The sequence below is a fragment of the Mesoplodon densirostris genome, chromosome 18 (genome assembly GCF_025265405.1).
Source record: "Mesoplodon densirostris isolate mMesDen1 chromosome 18, mMesDen1 primary haplotype, whole genome shotgun sequence".
Taxonomy (NCBI): domain Eukaryota; kingdom Metazoa; phylum Chordata; class Mammalia; order Artiodactyla; family Ziphiidae; genus Mesoplodon; species Mesoplodon densirostris.
Genome location: NC_082678.1, coordinates 42778996 through 42784377, shown reverse-complemented (window position 1 = coordinate 42784377; position 5382 = coordinate 42778996).

Sequence of the window (5382 nt, the reverse complement as noted above, 5' to 3'; positions counted from 1 at the left end):
CACTCTTTCCCAGGGGAGCCGGCTCCCTTTACCCCGCTTTGCCGGTTAGGGTTAGGGGAGTGAAAAGAGGGATTCAGAGATTTGGGTAAAGGAGGGAGTAGCTTCTTCCCCAAGAAAACCAAGAAGCCCTCTTCCCAGGGCAGCGGCTAACCTCCCAGTGCTCGAGGGTGGGGTGGGCGTGACAGTGGGGGATGGGAAGTCTGAAGCCCCAGGGCAGGTGCCAAGCAGTCCAGGTCCACACACGTGTGGGTGAAGCTGCAGGGGCTGGAAAACTCTCTGACGCCTCTGCTTTGAGCAGACTGAGGGCGCTCTAAGCGTTCCTTGACACAGGGGTTGTGGGAGAGCCATCCCTCTGGAGGAGGCGTGACTTGGATGTCAGGGGCCATAGGAAGAGGTCTGAGGAGGGTACCAGACCACTATGGCCTGGGCCCCAGAGGAAGCTACCAAATTGACAAATCGGACTTCGTTAAAATTAAGACCATCTGCTCTGCAAAAGGCACTGTTAAGAGAATGAAAACACAAGCCATAGATTGGCAGAAAATATTCGCAAAACACATATCCGATAAAGGACTGGTATCCAAAATATACCAAAAACTCTTAAAATTCAACAATAAGGAAACAACTCAATTAAAACATGGGCAAAACCACACCGTTGAAAGCAGTTATACTCCAATAAAGATGTTAAAAAGAAAAAAAGGGCAAAAGATCTGAACAGACACCTCACCAAAGAAAATGTACATATGGCAAATAAACACATGAAAAGATGCTCAACATCATAGTCTTTAGGGGACTGCAAGCTAAAACAACAATGAGATATCACTACACACCCATTAGAATGGATAAAACCCATAGCACTGACAATACCTAATGCTACTAAGGATGTGGAGCTACAGGAACGCTCATTCATTTCTGGTGAGAATGAAAAAAGGGCCCAGCCACACTGGAAGACAGTTTGGCATTTAAAAAACAAAACAAAACAGAAAAACCTAAATGTATTTGTACCACACAGTCAAGCAGTTGTGCTCCTTGGTATTTACCCAAATGAGTTGAAAACGTACGTACGTCCAAACAAAAACCAGCACACAAATGTTTATGGTAGTTTTATTCAGAACTGCCAAAAAATGGTATCAACCAAGATGTCCTTCAGTAGGTGAACAAATAAACAAACTGTGGTACATCAACAAAATGAAACATTCAGCAAACAAAAAGAAATGAGCTATGAAACCAGAAGACATGGAGGAATCTTCAATGCATATTGCTAAGTGAAAGAAGCCAATCTGAAAAAGCTACATACTGTATGGCTCCAACTATATGATATTCTGGAAAATTTGTAACTATGGAGACAGTAAGAAGATGATTGGTTGCCAGTCTGCTTAAGAAAATAATGGTTTCAATTTCTTTAATTATATTAGCCTATTTGGGATATCCATTTCTTCTGTCAGATGGGCAAACTGTATTTTTGAGAAACTTCTCCGTTTTATCCAAATTACCAAATGTATTGGTAAATCTATAATATCCCTTTATTACCTTTGTAGTGTGTATAGGATCTGTAGAGATGTCTTCTTTTTCATTCATGATATTGATAATTTGTTCTCTCTCTCATCAGTCTTGCTAGGGGGTTTTCAATTAGTATGTTAGTTTTCTAATTCATAGATTTCTGCTATTACACTTATTTCCTTCCTTCTACTTTCTTTAGGATTGATCTACTATTCTTTCTCTAGCTTTCTGAGATGTAAATGTAAATAACTGATTTTTAGCTTTTGCTCTATTATAAGATATGCTTTTTAATGGCAATAAGTTTTCTCCTAAGTATTGCTTAAGCATCCTGAGAGTTTCAATAACATATACTCATTATTAACCACTTCAATATATCTTCTAGTTTCCACTTTTATTTCTTTCTTGACCCCTGGATTATTTAGAGATGTAGTGCCTGATTTACAAGCAGTTGGGATTTTCTAGTAAATTTTACCTTATTGATAGTTTAATTTCATTGTAGTCAGGGAATATACTGTTTGATTTCAATCATTTGAAATTTGATATTCTACTCGTACTTGAAAACAATGTGAATTCTATTGCTGTTGAGCACAGTGTTCTATTTCAATGAGATCAAATTTGTTAATTGTGATGTCCAGATCTTCTATAACTCTACTGATTTTTTTTTTGTCTATTTGTTCTATCAGCTACTGAGAAAAATGTGTTCAAGTCCTTCACTATGGTTGTGAAGATGTTAATTCTGTCGATTTTTGCTTTATAGTTTACATTTATAAAATGTCCCTCTTTATCTTCTGTAATGCTTCTGACATTAAAATATTTGTCTGATATTGGTGTAACACCACCATCTTTTGGGGACATGTGTACATGGTGTTATCCTTTCCATCCTTTTGCTTTCAGCCTTTCTGTGTTCTTACATTTAAAGCATTTCTCTTGTGAGCAGTGTATAATTTCTTAAAAATCATTGAACAATTGTAGGTATAGAATTCTAAGTTGACAGCTTTTGTTTTTTTTCTTTTCAGCACTTTAAATACGTCATTTCATTGTATTCTGGCTTCCATTGTTTCCGTAGAGAAGGGAGCTCTCAGTTTAGTTGTTGCTCCTTTGAAGATTAAGTGTATTTTTTTCCTCTGGCTGTCTTTAAGATTTTCTCATTAACGTTTTTTCCCTCAGAAGTTTGACAAGGAGGTACCTGTGTGTGTGTGTGTGTGTGTGTGTGTGTTTAAACTAAACTCCAGACTTTATTGGGATTTCAGCAGTTTTTCCATTAAGATTCTCTTTCTGTTTCAGGATCCCACATCGCACTTAGTTTTCAGGTTTCCTCGGTCTCCTTCAGTCTGTGAATTTTTCAGTCCTTCCTTGTATTTCATGACACTGGAGTACTGGTCAGATTACCCTGTAGAATGTCCCACAATCTGGGTTTTTCTGGCATTTTCCTCATTATTAGTCTTGGGTCATAGGGTTTTGGAAAGAATATCAGAGGTGAAGTGCTCTTCTCATGTAGTTTTATTTTTCTCTTGTGTGAGGTTTGCCGAGCTTATTGACTCTGTGGGCTGATGTCCTTCATCGATTTTGGCCAACTGAATGTTGGCAGAAGAGATACTGTGCCAGTTCCAGGCTGAGGCCCTAGGAGGCATCACATGTCTCTGCTTACCCCTCCTATGCTAACATGCTGACCCAAGGAACCCATAGAGCAGACCTGAACCCAACCTGCAGCTTGGAGCCAAGCCACTCTGAGCCCCACCTTGATTCCTACATGTCCTGTAGATGTACGAGCAAGAATACACGATCACAGCTGTAGTCCATCGAGCATTAGGTGTGCTTTCCTGTTTGCAAGAGCTAGTTGATAGAGCTAGAGCCTCTCACGGTTCCTTCTTCCTCCGTCTCATGTGGTTGTGCTGGAAGCCCGGTGCTTACCTACTTCTCCCAGGTCACAGGTGTCCTCCACCATCCCTTCACCTCCTTTTCTCTCCCTCCCTATGAGCCAAGTCTAATAACAGCCCCAGGTCCAGAGGGTCAGCAAGGATCTCACTTCCCTTCCTCCTGGCAGCACGATGAGGATTACACAGAAAATTTCAGCACAAGTGTATTTTTGATAGAGAGGAAAATTACAAAAAGATAAACAAAACAACCCCCCAAGAATCTTATTTCCACTCTATGTGAAGTGATTTACGTGAACTAGCCAACTAGCAGGAAAATAACTGTAAGTCATTAAATCCAGGAGGAACCAAGTTTTATTTGACAATAATATTAAATTCCACTCGTCTATTCTTGAACACCTGTCAATCATGAACATCTGTCAATAGTAGGACAGCCAGCTCACACAACAAAAAATATTGAAGGTATATTGCCAACCACCGTCTGGGGCCTGAAGCAAGGACAGACGGCCTTGACAGCAGAAGGGTGACGATATGCGGTCAGAGACGCTCTGTCCACTTCTCTCAGGTCCTGAGTACTCTGGGCAGCCCAGAACCTTTGGAGCAGATGAAGCCGGAGCAGGACGGGAAGGAGGGGTTCTGTGCAGAATACAATTGTCTTGCTTTCGTGGTTACTTTCTCCACCTCTACGAGCCCAAATCCCGGGCCCAGGCCCGCCCTCCGCCTACCATCCTAGCCCACATCAGCTTCCAGCTTCTCAAACCACTGCAACCCGGTAATTAAAAACTTGGGCTCTCATGTTGTATCAGCCGTTTTCCCCTGGGCTGTCCATCCTCCACCCCTCTGGGAACTTGCCCAGGCGCAATGGTGCCGTGAACTTTGGGGCTGGAAGATTTCACACACAATGGAGTGAGACGGGAAGTGGGGCACAGGGGCCAACCTGGGAGAGGAGGAGGTGAAGGCACGTGTGCAACCCTCCTCTCACCCTGGCGAAGGCAACTCCTCCTTCAGAGGGTAGAAGTGAGTGCTCCTTAGCCCCTCGGTCTGGGTCCTGCCCCATCAGTGAACTGGAAAGGAGGGAATGAAGAGCATCGCGGGAGCAGCGACAGCATCCCCTCCCCACCCGCTGCCAGACACGTGAGTCGGGGCTTAAGGGGCGACGCCGCTGATCTTTACTGAGCACCTGCTATGAGCCTGCGGCTGAGCCAGGCGCTTTGCAGACAATTTTGTCTCAGCCTCTTAAGGAGGTCTTATATCCCCCCATCTTAGTGCTCAGGAAAGGGAGGCTCGAAGAAGCTAATTCACTTGCTTCTGGTCATTTAGCTAGAAGGTAACTGAGCCGCCACTGAATCTAAGCTCGTCCTGTCTCCGAAGGATCTCGATCCAGAAGGAGGCTCTGGATCGGAGAGAGAGAAAGGGTGCGTGCGTGCGTGCGTGTGTGTGTGTGTGTGTGTGTGTGTGTGTGTGTGTGTGAGAGAGAGAGAGAGAGACAGAGAGGGGCGTGGGATGGGGGCGACGGAACTGAGGTCAGAAAAGTCGCACGTACGTTTCTACCACCTGAACCCCTGAGTAGGGGGACTGAAACTCCAGACTCCAAGGGCTCCCCAAGTCCCTGACAAAGTAAGGGGTGGGCCTGGCCAAGGGTTGGGGGAGGAGGCCTAAACCACACCCCAGAGCACCAGAGCCTCAGATCTTTCTTCTAGAAAGGATCCTAGACCACACTAGAGGCCAGGGCCTTCAGAGGCCAGCCCGCCCATCCTTCTCCTTTCTACTTGAGGGATCTGAGGGGCTGTAGGGCCAGGCCCCTCTCCCTAATGCCTGTTTCTTTCCCAAACAGAGCCCGGAGGCGCCATCAACCCCCTAACCCCTGCCCCCTGCCTGCTGCAGGGCCCACAGCGGGACCCTGACCCAGCACAGGGTCGTCCAGTTCTCCACGGGGAGCGAGGCCCTCTGAGAGGGAGGGGGCTCCGAGGAGGCTGCCCCCGGGCTTGCTGTCCAGGCTGGTGCCGGGCCG